This window comes from Gossypium arboreum, chromosome 13 (genome assembly GCF_025698485.1).
Source record: "Gossypium arboreum isolate Shixiya-1 chromosome 13, ASM2569848v2, whole genome shotgun sequence".
NCBI classification, from domain to species: Eukaryota; Viridiplantae; Streptophyta; class Magnoliopsida; order Malvales; family Malvaceae; genus Gossypium; species Gossypium arboreum.
In genome coordinates this window covers 105,656,442-105,676,157 of record NC_069082.1, presented here as the reverse complement: position 1 = coordinate 105,676,157, position 19,716 = coordinate 105,656,442, and the positions used below count along the sequence as shown (strand labels likewise).

Sequence of the window (19,716 nt, the reverse complement as noted above, 5' to 3'; positions counted from 1 at the left end):
TGAAATAAAAATAAAAGATGAAATAAAATAAATAACAAAATAATTTAAAGGAAAATCAATAAAACTTAGCTCACCTTAAGCACGGGTTTTCCGTCTTTGACCCGCTCTCTAAATTAGGTGAACTCCTCTTTTTCGATAAGCTAGTTATAGCTACCAAGGACGCCTCGGACACCAACTCTTCCTTGTGTAAATTAGTTATGGAACGTCCTATAACTAACCCTTACCGATCGAACAACCTACGAAACGTTCGTGATTTAGAACTCCGGCAGCTTTGCGTTCTAGAAGAGCCTAGCTCGAACCAATGCCCTCAAACGTTGAGACATTTAAATCCGGTTACTACTTCCTTTGACGGAACCAAACAGCAATCCCCACTTGGCACGCCAATGTGTTCACGAAAGACCAATTAGACAATCGATCCATTCGGAATTCCAACTGTACGTCTAGCCACATTAACTCAAACGACGTCTTTTTTGACTTAGTGTTGTCTTGACTTTGTGAGTTGACGAAGTCATACTCTTAATCCGGAGAAATAATAAATATCGAAAGTTGGGAGTTAAACAGCTCGAGTTCGTAACTCACCGGTTTCTTGACGGGTTAACACCGGCTTAAAGCTGAAAAGGGTTTAGTGTGGCATGAATTTAATCATGCTTGAAGGTTATGGAAATGATAGAAATTATATGAAAAAGGTAGTGGAAATGGATAGGAAAAATTGGAAAGATAATTAGACAAATTTTGTAAAAAGAAGACAAAATAATCTAATGCTCAATTGAATTAAGAAAAAGAAAACAAAGTGGATAATGGAATTCCAAAATGAAATAGGAATGTAAAGACAATTGATTAATGGATTATTTCCTAAGAACTAAAACCCTTATTTATATAGATAGGTTTTACTAAAAATAGCTTAAAAATTAATATAAAATCTAAAATAATAATAATTAAAATAAATAAAATTAAAATAAACTTAAAATAGAATTTCCTATTTTGGCTTTTTACAAAGTCAAATTTATGACTAGTCCTTGGCTTGCTCCATCTTTTCGCTTTGGCCCATTCCAATAATTTTCTTCTAATTTGGCCCCTTTTCAGCTTGCTTTTGATCAATTGCATCCCTGACAAGAATTAAATCATAAAAATACTTAATTAGCAGGGTTCAGTTCATCAATAAACCAAATTAAGCACAAAAAATATGCAATTTGACATGTTTATCATATTTAAACAGTCTTTGCCCATTCAGTTACAGAACAAAAGTGTCAATGAGATATGGGCCAACATACGAAGCCACAGTGGACAGAAATGCAAACAAAGCTGTTGTGAGAATATCTTTCCAAGCTAACAAGAACAATGCCTTCACCAGCTTAAGCAGGCTAACTCCATTCCCCTCAATGTCAGTTGACTCAAGCCTGTTTTTAAAATTTGAAAAAGCCCCAACTGCACTATCACGGCTATCTAGCTGAGGAACATCCTCAAGGTCTAAAGTTTTCTTATTGCCAGCAGCAATAAGAGGCCCCATCCAAGAAAATGTAAGAATGCTGAAAATACCAGCATTCGAGTATGGGGTTATGGTATCACTGCCTCTTTTCCTACTCAAGTTTATACCATTACTAACATTAGAATCACCGTCCAATAGGGGCTCCTGAAGGAGGGTCTTTGCACACTCATTTCTAGCCGAAAACCCCACAATACAAAGGAACAAACCAGTAACAGAAACAACATCGGATACTAAATACTGGCTTGGGAAAGGACCTTGTTTTGTGAAAAGAACAATGTCTATAACAAGACAATAACATGAAATTGAGAAATAAAAACCCCACCAAACTCTCAACAAAAATGGGAACTCCATTTGTCCACCAGGGTTGGAGAATTGACAATGCAAAAAAACACACATTGCACACCAAGCAAGTAATTTTACCACATAATCAGAAAGTATCACTAACTTTACCACAGAACAATCGTTTCTATACCAACAAAAACAACTTAGCAAAAACAAGACAATATTAAATGCTGAAACAACAACACAACAAGCTAAAGTTTGGTTGTACAATAGAAACTTCCTTTGTTTTAACGTCTTCATCGAATTTTCCCTGCCAGTTCTTTTAACTCTGTTCACGGCCCATAAGAGTGACAAGAAAAGCAGTAAAATTAGGTGTAATGAAGCAGAAAAGCCATGAAGGAAAATGGGTTTCAGGAGAAAATCAAAACGAGAAGCTGAGCTCATCAGCAAAAATGATTCTGAAGCAAAAAGCTTCATTCTTTTTGGTGTTTCTTCCACTGACTGAAAAAGAAAAAAGTTTTGTGAGAACTGATGAAGGTATTGTTTTGATTAGGTGGAGACTGTATACAAATATATCCTCCAACTCTTCTGTGGGATTACATTAGGTAAAATTTGACAAATTGCTGAAAGGATTCCAAGTCTTTTAGTCAAATATTTGTTTTAGATTTGGAAATCCATTTTGAGTGCCTTTACACTTATAGTGCTCAAAATTGTTCATTTATATGTGAAATCATAATGAATCCTCATTGAAATTGTACAAGTTAGTTGACTAAAAACAGTTTGCATTGAACTGGACCGGAGACTTACAGCACTTATGGATGGGGAATGGAATAGGAGTATAATAGAATAGAGTTGTAATTATTAATTTAGTTATTTGGTTAAATGGAATGGGACATATATGTAATATTATTATTGTGTATTTTAGTGTTTAATTGAATGGAATAAATGTTGTAATAGTAAAAGGAAAATAATTTAAATGATCTAAATATTCTTAACAGAATTTTTGGAGTCAAAATTAAATTATATATATTTATAATATTAAAACGTAATTTCATCATTTAAATAGTTTATGTCTTTATAACTTTTAAAAGATTAAATCAAATTTATCATTTTAAGAGGTTAAAGTATAATTTCATTATTACTAAATTTAAATTATATAAATTATAAAAGAACTTAAATAGAAAATTTTTCATTTAACGAGAAATGAACACTTAATTCAATGAGTAAATCCATTTGAAATCACCCAACTTTCACTTAAATTTTAATTTAATCCTTTTTATCACCCTTCATAATTTATTTTCACTTAAATTAATTAAGATGATAAAAGTTTCTCCTATTTTAATCGCTAAGTGAGGATTTTATCTTTATTCTAAATATGAAATAATTTTAAAATTTCTCATTAGCATATACCTTTTTAATTGACTTATAGAATACCAAAAAATTAACTATTAAACCCATTTTCACGGCTGTACTACAATTTTCACGTTTCCTTGTCGTGCGAGAAACGAAGGTTCACAAGGGACAGAGAGCGATGACCATTGACTTGATAGAGAGATTGTTGAGGGGAGCATTTAAAATATAAGGCGCGTTTCAACTACGCTGGAGAGCACATATTCATCGTGCGATGCGCCTAATTTCATTATCAGAAAAGAAAACAAAAATGAAAAAGAAAATGGGCGCGGGATTCCTACCATTACGTTGGTGACTTTTTAAAGTCAGTCCATCAACACTGGACCGCACCATACCATTTTGTATTTCGGATCAATTTAACAAGATGTATGGGGAATAAGAGTTACTAAAAATTCTGTAAATATTTGCGATATGTAAATAAAAATTAGATTGAATTATGAGTAATAACGATATTTAAACACATAAATTATCAAATATATAATATTAAATGTGCTATAATTATTTATCATGCTTTTATCATCAATTATAGAGTTAAACTTATGATACTAACACAATTAACAATATTATTAATAATAAATAACTAGCAGTGATTGTAAACTGTGCATATTAAAAATATATAATAAAAATTAAAATTAAGTTTTGATTGAGTGGTAAATTTAAAGTTTTACTACTTCAATTGACGCAGATTCAAATTTTACTATTTCCATATTTTTTTTGGTTTTTTGTTAAAATGAAAAGATCAAAATAGCCTTGAATAATATAATTTATTTTAACCACGAAAGATTTCTAATCGATTTTGACCCGGCTAACTGGTAACACCAACTCAGTTAGGGGTTTTATTGATAGTAGATATACAATTGATGGAGATAATAAAATGTACATATTAAAATAAAGGTTTGGTTGAGTGGTAAATTTAAAATTTTACCAATTTAATTATCGTGAGTTTAAATCTCATCATATGTATATTTTTTATTAATTTTATTAAAATAAAAGACTAAAGTACCTAAAAAATATAACTTATTTTAGTTACAAAAGATATTTTCATAATTTTCCTAATCAAGTTGGTGCCCAATGACTTTTCATACTAACTCAGTCAAAGACTTAAATAATAATATAGATATATTTATATTTTATCAATATAGTTTTACAAACTGATACTACATTAATACTTTTATATTAATTTTAAATTGAATAGTGGCGGTGCGGCAAGGTAAAGAGGAAAATAAATTTTGAGGATCAAATAAAGAATATTTATAAATTTTAGGGTTAATTTTTAAAATTATAACTAAAATTGTAAAAGTTGTGAATAAATGTTTTTTATATCAAATAATAAAATAAAAACTGAACCCAAATTCACCAACGATTTAAATCGATTTTCAGTTTTTCAATAAAATAGGTACCCTCTACTACGTGATAATGCAACGTCAGACAGGTTAGGCCATTCCTTCCATACGAATGGAAATATTTACTTATAGAAAAGGATAAATTTCCTATTTGGTTATCCAATTTTTAGTGCAATTTCATTTTGGTCACTTGAAATGTAATTTTTATAATTTTGTCACTTAACTTTTTGGGTGCTTTCCTTTTAGTCATAGAACCATTAAATCTCTAATAGCGTTTAACTGCGTACATTACATAATGTTTACACTTTCATTTAGTCACCCAATTTTTAGGATGCTTTCATTTTGGTCATCCAAAATATATTTTTTAAAGTATAGATCAAGGTAAAAATTTGAAAATTAAAAATAAAATTAAAGTGAAAATGGTAGAAACTAAAAAATGATTTAAAAGATGTCAAATTGTACTTGTTTACCCTCTTGCGAAAGTTTTAATTTTTTTTAATATTGAAATTTTAAATTTCAAAACATAAAAATTAATTAAATAAGTTATTAAAATTTTGTTATCCCTTAATAGTGTCAACCGATTGGTTACTAATATTGAAATTAATTATTTTAGTTTCTACCATTTTTCATTTTAATTATTTTTTTAGTCATTAAAATGAAATAACCTAAAAATTGAATAACTAAAATGAAAATATAAACATGATGTAACAAATACAATTATCAATCATTAATATTTAGGGTAATCTATAAAATAGTCACTTTTGTTTGCTCGAGGTTATATTTTAGTCACTTATGTTTAAAATGTTACGTTTTAGTCATTTATGTTATTATTTTGTTACGAAGTGATCACTTTACTGTTAAGTTCCGTTATCTCTCTAACGGTAATTGTAGTTGGCAGTCCAACTAGATTTTAGATGCAAACTTAGATTTCTAAATGGAATGAAAATAAATTTTTGATTAAAAAAATTTAATTAATTAAAATTTTCAAACCTAAACCTTAACAAAAAAACTGTTTATCTCTTCTTTTAATTTTAATTAATTAAATTTTAATTAAAAATCTATTTTTATCCCATTTAGAAATTCAAGTTGGCACTTAAGATCTAGTTGGACTGCCATGTAGGATTACTGTTAAATAGATAACGGAACTTAACGGTAGAGTGATCACTTCGTAACAAAATAATAACATAAGTGACTAAAATGTAACATTTCAAACATAAATGACTAAAATGTAACTTGAAATAAATAAAAGTAACTATTTTTTGGAGATTACCCTAATATTTAAAGGTTGAATGACAAGATTGTAGATCCTAAAATTTGGTTATCAACTAAATAGCTTACCCAACGTAGAAGCTCATTGAAAGAGGAAGGAATATTAAAGAAAGCGGTAGGCCATATCAAAACATTTGCTGTCTGCCTCGCGATGCGGTTTAATTTTATAAATCGCGACACTCCTCCGCCAGTCAGGATAAAAAGATCGCGCGATCGTTCTCTATTGCGAGTGCGGCACAACCCTTACGTTATCGCGACTTTTGTGCCTCAAATATCATATATAAATAGGCTGCCAAGATGGAAGAGACAAAACATTCGGAACTTCCCAGGCTGAGGAAAATAAAGAGACATGGAGGAAGGGAGCAGCACCAATCCAGATAACACAAAAAAATTGGTATTTTAATATCCATGTCAAGAAAAACCCTTGTACTTATTGCTTTATTTTCTTTTGGTTTTTAGTATAAATTAATGTAATTATTATGTGAAATTTGTGGGTACTCACACAGGGTCAGGGTGGAAAATGAAAAGGGAAAAAAAAGGATAAGTATGAGGGAATTGAAAGCAGAGATGGCAATGATTTGTGAAGAACAAAACAGGCTGAGAGAAGGGCAAAAAGAAGTCCACCAGAAGTTCTTGAAAATTCAATCCAAGTTCTCCTTAATGCGTGAACAAGGAAACTCTGCGACTCGTCTATTGTTTTCACCTTTACCTTCAAGTTTAGTTTAGAATAATGGATTTGGATCCGGTGATTATATGTTTCACACAGTATAATGCTGCATTTATTTCACATTATGATTTCCTTTTGGTTATTATTATATATGATTTCATATTACCCAAATCTACAACATATTTGACATCCAGCAATTAATATTGTTCAAGAAAATTTATAAATTAAAAAAAATCTTGATAAATCTTAAAATTATACATAAACTTTAATTTAATACGCAGTTATAATTATGAACTTTAATTTGATGTAATTATATACGTAAAACTCTAATTGTGGTTCAAATGTATATTTGAAACTTTAATTTCGATTTAATCATACACATTTAAATAAATAAATACATCAATTTATTTTTATATTGGATAAATATATGTAGGCAATATATAAACATAAAATAATGTTATATCAATAATTATGTTAATAATTTATAAGAATTGGATCAAATCAAAATTCATGTATAAAATTACATAAAATTAAAATTCATGTATACAATTACACATTAAATTATAATAAAAATTAAAATTCAAAGTCGAGGTGATTGTTTTGACTTAAATTCGAAGTCTTCAATTTTACAAAATTAAAACAAAATTTAAATTTAAAATTCGCGCAATTATTTTTCTTTCTAAAAGTAACATCCCGAAAGCAAAGTCAATTGCCAAAAACTAAGATTCACTCTACCCCTTGATATGGAATGAGCTACTCGTTCGATCACTTCTTTTAAGAAATAGCAAAATGAATGGCATATACATATTCTCCTTAAAGAGATGCTAATCGAGTCATTAGTATAATAACAAAAGATAAGTTCTGATTGACATTAGATCAAGAGTTTCTGGGCATCCCCTCTAATAAAGAAAAATGTTGAGGCAGTGTGCATGGTTTTTGTAGCTTATGTTACAGGATGGTTCACTAACATAAAGCAGTGGTTAAAGCTTTCTCATTTACACCTCAAGGACCACCTTTAAAACCCTAATATTTTTATCTCCTTCACCATTTGTAATGTATGGAAAACAAATAGTTCACCCCAAAATTTGCTTCTGAACAAATAAAAATTCCATTGATCTAAAAGAATTTATAATTAAATGTTTTGTAAAATTTTAACTGTATATTTATGCATGGATTCTTAATTAATTTTTTCCTTTGTTTAATTCCCACCATCTTAGAGTTTTTGAGTTTTTGTTGGGATAGAGATGAAACTAATGTCAAACGTTATAGGGGCCAATTCATATTTAAATTTACAAATTTATAGTATTTTTAAGAGTAAGAAAACTTGGAGCCAATTAATGTTTAAATTTAGATATTTGTATTCTTTACTTAGTATTGTTAAGAGAAAACAAATAGAGGCAACCCTACCATCACCATAGTTTCATCCGTTTTAAAATTATTCCATATTCATGAAAAGAATTGAACCTTTAATTACTAGTTAAAATAGAAAAGATTGTTACTATCTCACTTAATCTCATAATTAATTCATATTGTTCTTTTAATTGGCAGCTTTTGAAGATTCTTTTTCAAACTATCTACGCAATAAAAACATATAGGACTTAATTATATTTTACAAGATAAGCTGGAGTTGGCCAAAGAGTTCCCAAGATTAAGAAGAGTAGGTGTATCAGGATAAATGGTATAAGATAATGCTTTGGGGATATTTTTGAAGTTGATCAAGATAATATCTATAAATGTGATTTGACTTGTTGGCCATTTATTCCAATGGAGATGCTGACTTGAATTATTGAGTGAAAAAGTGTCAAAAATGCACGTGTTACACTTAGGAGCTGTTTCGAGCTATTTTTGTCATTCTTTAGTGCCTGTTAATGATTGGAAAAGCGAGAAATATTTATGTAAAGATAAGGCTGTAACTAGTGAAATTTAGAGTTAGGCAGGATTAATTTTTAATTTTTTTTTGTGTTATGATTATTATGGTGAATTGTTTCTTTAATCAACACATTGTAAATATGAATTAAATTTGAATTATGTTAACAAATTTATTCAACAAATTTAATTCAACAAATTCTACATTTGTTATTACTATTGTTATGCCTATTACAATAATGATTCATAATTTATAAATAATAAGAATGTATCTAAATACTTAATTTTTCTGGATTTATGATTGTGAATTTATCAGAATTTAAAATTGTTAGATGAGAGCTAAAAATGATTTCAAGTCAAAATTGATTTTTATTTTAAAGTCAAATAAAATTAGCTTGGAAATTAAAATCAAATTTAAACTTTGAGACAAAAACTAAATCGAATTGATTTTACAAGTTTTGTGCTTGAATTGGATTTTGCAATTATATACATTCATCCATATGTAAAATCACGGTGTAATTATAAAAGGAAAAATAATTTGATTTGATTTTTCACAATTATATACCACAAATAATGGAAAGAATATTTTTATTTATTTTTGGTAAAATAATCAAAGGATTATATAAAAGTGTTCATAAATAAAATGCCAAGAGTAATTTCTTCTTTTCGAACCTTTTTAACCTTCATAGGGGGTCCTTAAACATGTGCAAAACTTCATCATTCGAGAGAGCTATTTTCACTAAAGCATCAGCAATCCTGTTAGTCTCTCTAGGAACATATCTCAAGGATCACTTTTATTCATTAGCTAGTATCTATTGAATCCTTCTTATAAGAGTGGATTTTTCTCCTTCAATCTTGCTATCACTAATAGATACAACGGTCTTTTCAATCTTGCTATAACTAATAGATGCAACACTGGGGATATCTCAAAAGTCTCTGTGAACAACTCAAACCCAACAAGTAAGTTGCAGAACATCCAAGCAGCCTACAGGTTAAATGGGAAGAATTACCAGAAGTGGTCTCAACTAGTTCATACGTTCTTAAAGGGAAGAGGAAAGCTGAGTCACCTACTCAGAACTAGACCTACAGAAGGACATCCTAAGTTTGATGCTTGGGATGAGCAATACTTTATGGTAATGTCTTGGTTATGGAACTCTATGATGCCAGAAATCAGTGATACATGCATGTAATAGCTCGGTTTTAGCTAAATTAGAATAGTGGTTTCAAAACCACAAATATGAGGTCTCAAAATTATTTTAATATTATTTTTGGTGTTTATATCATGTGAATATATATGTGTGAAAATTTTATGAGCTAATTTTATCGTTTAATAGCTCAATTTGAGAAAAAAGGACTAAATCGCATAAAATGCAAAAGCTGCATTCCATATGATAAAAGTGTCTATTTGCTATGGATTATTAAATTTGAAGCCCTTATGTTGTAAATAGACCATTTATTGTGGGAATGGACATAAAATATTTGATGTTTAAATGGTTTAATAACAAAGGGTAAAATGGTAAACTATGTATTAGGTAATTAATAAACAAAACCAAAGGCATTATAATCTTTATTTTCATCATCCATAATCGAAAATAAGAAGGAAAAATAAGTCACTCTAGGGTTATTCATTCGACCTTGTATATTCAAGCAATTAAGGTACAGTTTTGATCCGTTTTTTATGATTTTTATGTTTTTGTGATCGTTGCTTTGAGTACTAGCTAGCCCATGCCTCAATTTTTGAAAGTGTTGATGATTTTGAAAGTTTCAATTGATGAATTCATGTGTTTTTGGATGTTTGATGATGAAATATGAAAGCTTGGTGTTTAATATATATGTTTTGTAAAGTGATTTTGAGTAAAAATGCATATGAGGGATTAAATTGAGAAATTTGTAAATTGAAGGGTTAAAATATGAAATAAATGAAATATATGGGCTACTAAGGGCATAAGGGTAATTTTTATAAGCACGGGTCTTATTGAATTTTGTGTATTTATGAAATAAGGACTAAATTGAATAAATGTGAAACTTGAAGGGCTAAAGTGCAAAAGTGCCCTCATATGTGTTGTGGACTAATTGAAAGATTATGTGATTAAATGAGCTGAATTTGTTATAATATAGATCAAGAAAAGAGGAATTCAGACTTAGATCGAGGCAAGAACAAAGTACTCGACTTATCGACTAGTTTCGTCGTTTTTACGTCCGAGGTAAGGTTGTACACGATAAACATTGTTATAATTATATTTTTAATGTTTTGATATTGCATAAATTGTACGGTAATGTTCAACAACAAATTGACTATGTTTGGCACTTAGTGTGCGATTTGAGATAGCTTCAGCTAGATATATGTGGCACTTAGTGTGTGATTCAGAATAGCTTCAGTTATATGTGGCACTTAGTGTGCGAGAACGAGATAGCTTCGGCTATGAAAGGCACTTAGTGTGCGAGATTATAATAACTTCAGCTATGCTTTGGCACTTAGTGTGCAAGATATCGAGTATTCGACAATATCACGTAAAGGTATGAGTTCGATATGAATTTGTACAGGTATGTAATTATAAAGCATGAAATTCAAAAAGAAGAAATCATGAATTTTACATATAGCTTAAGAACAAGAATGTGAAAGGTTTGGTAATAATCATGAGTTACATGTTATTATGTTTAAATTGATGAATGGTATATTGGTGATTAGATAAGTTTATATCATACGAACTTACTAAGCTTTTAAAGCTTACTTTGTGTGTTCTTTCTATGTTTTATAGATTATCAAAGCTAGTTCAGACATCGGGGATCATCGGGAAACATCATCACACTATCAACTACTTGTTGATACTTTTGGAACTTTGTATATATGGTATATTGCATGTATAGGCTAGTGTCATTTTAGTATGTTTTGAGTTATGGTATTAGCCATGAGATTTGACTTGTAAATGTTGGTATGTATGACCATTTAAGTTGGCTTGAATTATGTGTATGGTAAATGACATATATGTGACGTATATAATGTCTTATGTATTGGCTTGCTTAGTATGTTTATGTGTTGGCTATTTTGGATAGTTATAAGTTAGGTGAGTTTTGATGATTTTGGTATAATGATTTGGTATGTTTTGAATATAGAATAGAGCAGTAAAATTGGTGGATCATAGATGGCATGATATGTGTGTGAATTGGCATGTTTTGTGATGCCTATTGTATGATGAATTGGTACCATTTTGGTTGTTTAAGTGAGCATGAGAAAGTGTGACAAATTGGCTTTACAAATGGCCTATTTTTGTCCACACGGGCGTGTGTCTCAGCTGTGTACGACACACAGTCATGTTACATGGCCGTGTATCCCCTAGGGTACCTTTTTGAATTAAGGTAGTACACCTTACAAGTTTGACACGGCCTAGACACACGGGTGTGTCTACTGGTCGTGTGAGGCACACGAGCTAGCATATGGGCATGTGTTCGGCCGTGTGACCCAAGTCAGTAACCTCCCTAGTTTTCCTACGGCCATGGCACATAGCGTGTCTCCGACAGTGTGGTACAAGTCAGTATGTATGCCCTGTTTTCACACAGCCTGTGCCATGGACGTGTCTAATGTCTCACACGGCCTGTTCACACGGGTGTGTAACCCTTAAATGTTAGAAAATTTTTTTAAGTTTTTCAAAATTTGTAAATGTTATCGGTTTAGTCCCGAACCACTTTTAAGCATGCTCTAAGGTCTCGTAGAGCCTTAAAAGGGACAATGTGAATGTTTGAAAATGGTTTATGATAATGAATACATAAATGTATGTGAATAAGGTGTATTATTCGGTAATGCCTCGTAACCCTATTTTGGCAACAGATACGGGTTAGGGGTGTTACATTTATTGGTATCAGAGCTACGGTTTAGTCGATTCTAGGACTGACGTAGTGAATGAGAGTCTAGCCATACATGCCATATAGATAAAGTGTGATAGTGTGATGATTCTTGACAGCTTAAATTGTGTTTTCATATAGCAAGTGGATCTTGATTGAGCCGTAGCTGACAATGTTAAAAGTAATGCACCCACTCTCACTCAAAGGGCACTGCAGTCTGATTCTAGTCTCGAAACTAATAGCCGTGGAGGAGAGGCTAAGCAAGCCTTCTTCCAAATGATGAGTGAGTGGTTCACGGGATTCGTTCAAACGAATCCAGTTACTCAACAACCTCCACCCCTACCTATTCCTCAACAAATCCCAGTTGCACTACAAGTGATAGATCCGATTCGATTGAATAAGCCACCAGTAGACAAGATATGTAAACACGAGGCTGAAGAGTTTCGAGCTATAGTTGAAGATGATGCTGAGAGAGTAGAGTTTTGGCTCGAGAACATGATCCGAGTATTTGAGGAATTATCTTGCACTCTTGAAGAATGTATCAAATGTGTGGTATTTTTGCTTAGAGATAATGTATATCATTGGTGGAAAACGTTGACATTGGTGGTTCCTAAAGAATGAGTTAGCTGGGAGTTCTTTTAATCGAATTTGGAATGAAGTACATAAGCCTAAGATTTCTCCATCAGAAACATAAAGAGTTTCTAGAGTTGAAGTAGGGTCGAATGACTATGATAGGCTATGAAAGAGAATTTAGCTGGGAGTTCTTTTAATCGAATTTGGAATGAAGTACATAAGCCTAAGATTTCTCCATCAGAAACATAAAGAGTTTCTAGAGTTGAAGTAGGGTCGAATGACTGTGACAGGCTATGAAAGAGAATTTGTATGTTTGAGAAAGTATGCTCGAGAATATGTTTCCACTGAAGAGATCATGTGTAAACGATTTGTTAACGGGTTGAATGAAGATATAAATCTGTTAATCGAGATACTTGAATTGAAGGAATTTGTAGTACTGGTTGAGAGGGCTTGTAAAGCCGAGGATCTTAGGAAAGAAAAGAGAAAGTGTAACGGCCTAAATTTTAGTGATATCAGAATAGTGATTTCAGATCACTAAATCCGAAATGTGAGTTTAGATATTAGTAAGTAAAAGTTAAATGTGGTTTTAGAAATATTTTTGAATTAGTGAAATTATGAATTAAAGGAAATTTGTAGATTAAATAAGATAAAAATGAGGTATCGAGAAATCGAATTCATAAAATGAGCCATAAATATTTTTAGAAATATTTATGGAGTGTTAAAAAGTTAGTATTAAAGTTTTGCTAAGAAATTTTAACATTTCGGTTATTAATTGAAGAAAAAAGGACTGAATTGAATGAAGTACAAAACTATAAAATATGATTAAATAGCTTAAGAATTTATCAAAGAAGGAGTAAAGGTAAATAGACCCAAATTAAATGGGTTGATGGCATGAGTGTGCAGGAAAAATAAAAATCAAGTGTGAACAAGGGGCAAAATTGGAAATAGGGTAAAATTTAAATGTAAAATATGATGTATTTGGTAATTCTAGAGAATTCATCATTTTTCTTCATCTTGATCAGCTAAAAACACCATTAGAGAGCCTTTAAGAAGCTGGTTTTATATTCTACAACATCTAAGTTCAAATCTTGATTATTTCTTGTAATTTTTTTATTTTGAGACTTTTACAACTAGGTCCTATTATCTAATTCATTAGTTTTTACTTTTATGAATGATTTAGAAAGTTACCCTGAGTAAGAGCTGAAATTCTATGATGATTTAGTATGGAATTGGGGTTCTAATTTTATTATATGATGATTTTAGAAAGAGATTTTTATAGGAATTGATTTTTAGGACCTAATTGTGAAAGTTGTTGTAATTAGGGTTTTATGTTGAAACTTTGAGTGTCAAAGACTGTGAAATAGATTATAATGTTTAAATAAAGTGTTATTTGAGAGAAATTAGTTCAACTGATGAATAAATTGAACAGGGATTAAATTGTAACAATTTAAAAAGTTTAGGGTAAAAGTATAATTTCAAAAATTAAAGAGCATAAATTGTGAAATAGAATAGAATTGAATTAGATGCTAATGAAGGAATGATTTTATAATTATAGATCAAGAAAACGAAGTGAATCGTGGAAAGGAGAGGAGCAAATACAAGAATAGTATCAGAAAATTCTATGACTTTTGCAAATCAGCCAGGTAAGTTCATATGGCAAAGTTCAATTTTTGTTATGAAAATCTTATGATTTCTAAGGTATCTTATTGTAGATGAATACTATCAAATTGTATTAATTACTAAATAATATTTAACTAAAAGTACAAATTAGTTGGAACAATGGTTTTGAGTGCTTTCATTTTTATGACCATGATGAATTGACGGAAAAGATGTGATATGTGCTTCCATATAAGACCATAGTTGGGCTATGGCATTGGTACAATGTGATATGTGTTCCATTATAAGACCATAGCTGGGCTATGGCATCAGTGTAATGTGATAACGTGATTCCGTATAAGACCATATCTGGGATATGGCATCGGTATGATATGTAATCCGTGTAAGACCATGGCGGGGCTATAGCTTCGGTGTGTGATATGTGATTATGTGCAAGTCCATGGTTTACCATGGCAATGTGATAATGAAGTACTCAATTCCATTAGTGTTCCCTAATTTGACTAAGGAAATAAATTAGAAATGGGCCCAAGGGAGTTAAAATTTATGAATAGTGACATGAAAACTATTCAAATGAGCTTATTAATGATTTTGTGATTTACAGGAAGATTTAGTTAAATTATAAAATATATGATTGTGTATGATGTTCGGTAAGATTTATTCTTTTATGCCTATGAGCTTACTAAGCTTTTATAAGCTTACTTGTGTATGTTATTTGTTTTGTAGATTGATTTATATACGTACGGAGGATCGGATCTACATCGAGGATCACACTATCCAGATTTATTTCGGTAGATTTTGTTAATCAACTTTTTCATTTATATGGCATGTATAAGGGGTTGATTTGATAATGTAATTGTATGAATGATTAAGTATATAAGTAAGTTGAATATGATGTTATGTTTTTTGTCTTGAAATAATTGATTGGTTGGAATCTATTAGTGTATAAATGTGATTTTGTACAGGTGATATCAAAAAGGGAGAGAAATGTGGCCTTAAATAGCCTATTTTCGTCCACACGGATAGGCACATGAGCGTGTATCTAAGTCGTGTGTGTGACACACGGCCTACCACATAGGCATGTGATAAGGCCGTACAGTAAAGAACCGATCTGAATTCTAGCTCATGAGATCAAATAGCTAAGAAATGAAAGAATAGCGTTTGTAAAAGTATTATGACATCGACATGAGATTGAAGAAGCTACTTGGAAACCTAAGAATGCAATAAGAAAGCAATATACAAACCTATTCACTAGTAAGATTTTCGAGGACAAAAATCCCTAATGAGGGAGAGTTGTAACAGCCTAGTTTTAGCTAAATCAGAACAATGGTTTCGGAACCACAAATCTAAGGTCGTAAAATTATTTTAATACTATTTTTGGTGTTTATAACATGTAAATATATTGATAAACCATAAATATAACTTGTTTTAGTCTCATGCTTAGTGTATTTTTGGATGATTTATTATATAATTTGGTGAATTAGATGCTCCTAATCCTTTAATTTCATGTTTTATACTTAGGAGAGCATAGAGGAACAAAAGGAGCAGAAAACGGGCCAAAAAAGGACGAAACAGGCTAATTTAAAAACCCACACGGCCAAGACTAATTCCACACGGGCTGAGCACACGCTCGTGTGAGCCATACGCTCACACGGGCTGGCCACACACCCATGTTGTAGCCCGTGTCGATATCGCTCCCTGTTTCCCAAACACGCAGAACGCCCCTAACCCGAATCCGTCACCGGACTAGAGTTACGGAGCATTACTAGAGTTACCGATTTATTTATCAAATATTTTATTTCATCTAACGTTCATATTTAGAACCAATTAAAATCAATCATATTGTCCCTTAAACGTACTTATTTTCTCGACATTTTTTACTTGAATTTATTACTCGTCTCAATATACTTAATTTCCTTGTATTAACGTATCAAAGATAATCACATATTTACATGTCATGATAAATATCATATTCTTGCCATTTCTTCATAAACATAAATCAGATAATTCATTATATTGATATTTCATGCATTTAAAAATACAATTCAAGTTACACTAACTTACCTCGTTGCTTGTTCATGTTTATAATTTCATTAATCCGATATATTTTCTTTTCCACGTTCAAGTCTCGTATTCGAGTCATTTGGATCTTTATAAATAAATTTGATCGTCGTTTTCATTTATTTTATGTTCTAATACATTCAATTAATGCTATAAACAAAATTACCGTTTTACCCCTGAACTTTTAATTAATTTCGACTTCATCCTTAGACTCGAAAAAAATAAAATTCTTGCAATTTAACCTTATTTCTAGCCGTTATTCTCATACAAATTGATGAAAACCCATGAATTCTATAAAATATCAGAATTTTCCATAATTTCAACACTTTTCAATTTAATTCTTAAAACATATTTTTCCCCGATCTTGAACTAAATTAATAATCATGTTTTTCCCCGATCTTGAACTAAATTAATAATTTCATTCAATTTTGCAATTTCAAATAATAAAATAATCCATTTCATGCAAATTGGCCATTTTTAACATTTTTACAAAATTACCCATAAAATTTTACTTTTATTCAATTTAGCCCCTGAGCCTAAAACATGCAAATTAGCCATAGTAGCTGCATATTCATACATATTTTCCTCCTCCTCTCCATTCCACATCTTTTATTTATATAACATGCTATAAGTAACATTATCAATAATTTCACTATTTACTTATATGTATATTCAAAACTGTCCATTGGCGTCATAGTCACTAAATTATTTATATCTTGAGCTGAAGAACTCAAAATTAAGATCCAATAATTTTCTGTGATACTAGACTTACGTATCTTCTTACCATAAAATTTTAAAAATTTTTGGTTTAGCCAATAAGTATAGTTTATTTTTTAAAGTCACCCTTGTTCTGTTGTCTAACAGTTCCAACCCTTCTTTACTAAAAATTAATTATCTCATTGTACAGGACTCAGATGATGTTCTCATTTGTTTCTATTGAAAATATAATCATTAATAATTTTAAAAATATAACTTTAAGAACCTAATTATTTTTTTCCAGTTTTTTATGATTTTCCAAAATTAGAATAGGGGAACCCAAAATCATTCTAACCTTGTCTCACTAAATTTATTATATCTCACAATTCACGATTCTATTGCTTAACTGTTTATTCTATAAGAAACTAGGCTCAATAATATTTAATTCCATATTTTTTTCATCCTCTAATTCGATTTAAAAAATTTATGGTAATTTTTCAAAGTTAGCCTACTACTGCTGTCCAAAACTGTTTTAGTGCAAGATGTTTATTTACCATGTTTATAACACCCTTATTTTCTTTCTCTACACTATTTCTCATTACTTTCTCTTGTTTTCTCTTCACTAACATATCAAGAAAATAAGACCATATATAAGAAAACTATACATTAACATCAATTCCATGCTTTTTCAATAATATTAATCTTAAAAAATGTATTGAAATCTTGATGTTCTTACCTTGTTCCATTGATTTCAATCTTTAACTTGATTTTCTCTCTCCTTCAGCTTCTATTTCTTGAATCTAATTTAATAGTCTAGCTCCCCATAGTCTCCTTGTGATCTTTCTCTCTTGATGGCTATGTAAATTCTTTTGATTTCTAGGTGAAAATGGTGGATTTTTGGTGAAGGGACGAAATTGTAAAAAAAGTAAAAATTTCTTTCTTTCTCTCTTCTTTTCACGTTAGTTTGCATGGGAAAGGTGATGGATAGTGTATGTGTGTTTTTTTTCCACACACACACACACATATATATATATATATAGACTAAATAAAATAATAAAATAATAAAATATCTTATTAAAATATTAAATAAATAATATTTATCTAATTAAATAATTATAAAATATCATCAACATCATCATTACTTTCTAGATTTCTCTCTCTTCCAATTGACCATTTTACTCTTTGTGATCTTTTAAAATTTCATTCTTGAGTCATCGCTTAATTTGGTAAAATTGCAATTTAGTCCCTCATAATTCTTCACCTATTCAATTTGGTCCTAATTCATCAATTTTCTTAGTTTCTAGATCATTCCACCCTTAAAATATTTGCACTATTAGTCCTTTAACTTTTTATATTTACATTTTAATCCATCAAATTTTGAGTATTTACTCTTGGGCCACAAAACTTTTCTCACTTTTACAATTTAGTCTTTTCTTGAATCAATATGTCATAATATACTTCCAGTGACATAACTCAATTTTCCTCTTCTTATCACTTTATTTCCTTATTTTACTATATTAAGGATAATATCTTACTATAGAAATTTTCAGGGTGTTACAGAAAAAGTCAATTTTTAGGGTTTTTGAGCATTCTAAAGTCTATAAATACATATTAAAAGAGAACCTAAGGGGGACACACAAAGTAGAAAGCAGAAATTACTCAAGGAACACCAAGGGATTCAACTCGGAAGCAGGATCTCCTTCAAGACTAAAGATCTCCTTTCAATTTCTCTTGAAGTTTTTGGGTTTCTTTATGTTTTGTTGTTTTCCTATTTTTGAGATGTTTTTCCCTAAATTTATGAACTAAATCCCCTAGTTACCTAGGGAATATGAAACCTATGAAAGATCTTATTATTTAATTTTCTGAATTACATGATCAATACTTGTTCTTGTTCTTAATTATGAGTTCTTAATTCTTGTTTTAATATTTTCAAGATATCAATTCAAGTTGATGTGCTTATTCAATGGAGCAAAAGTCCCTGTTTAAGAGTAGATCTACCATAATTAAGCGGAGTTGCATGAAATCCTAGAAATAGGGCAACATAAATCTGCCAGATTAGAGTTAAATCTAATAAGGGAATCCATAGATCAAGTTAATGCGACAATAGGAGTTTTAATTAGAAAGAGATTTCAATTAATCAACCTAGAGTCAGTCGTTCTTAGTCTCGAAAGAGATATTAACATAATTTAGGGATTTCTACAGATCAAGACAAGTGAATTAATCATTTAATTCAGAGTCAGAATAACAAGTGAAGTATAGGTAGATTCTTCCTTAGGTATTATCTTTATTATTGGTTTATTCAATTATTTCCTTCACTCTCTGTCGTGTTTATTAGTTAATTAGTTTAGTTAATTTTAGATTAAAACAAACCCTTTTATTTTAGGCTAAATAATAGTAAGATAGTTAATACTAGTACTTTTTGTACTTGTGGATATGATATTCTAGTCTCACCATAGCTATACTACCATTCGATAGGTGCGCTTGCCTTAGTCGTGATCGTAGTTTAGTTTAGTGATTCATAAAATGATCATCATATATATGTGTAAAAATTTTGTGAGCTAATTTTATCGTTTAATAGCTCAATTTGAGAAAAAGGACTAAATCGCATA

The 19,716-nt window shown here is 30.3% G+C and overlaps 1 long non-coding RNA gene across 1 annotated transcript; it reads left to right on the top strand.

Annotated features, from left to right (window-relative positions):
- The first annotated feature begins 5,800 nt into the window (after positions 1 to 5,800).
- Positions 5,801 to 6,628, top strand: LOC128286752 (uncharacterized). Its single transcript, XR_008277441.1, has 2 exons — positions 5,801 to 6,184; positions 6,297 to 6,628. It is a non-coding gene; the product is annotated as an uncharacterized LOC128286752 (long non-coding RNA).
- Positions 6,629 to 19,716: the final 13,088 nt, after the last annotated feature.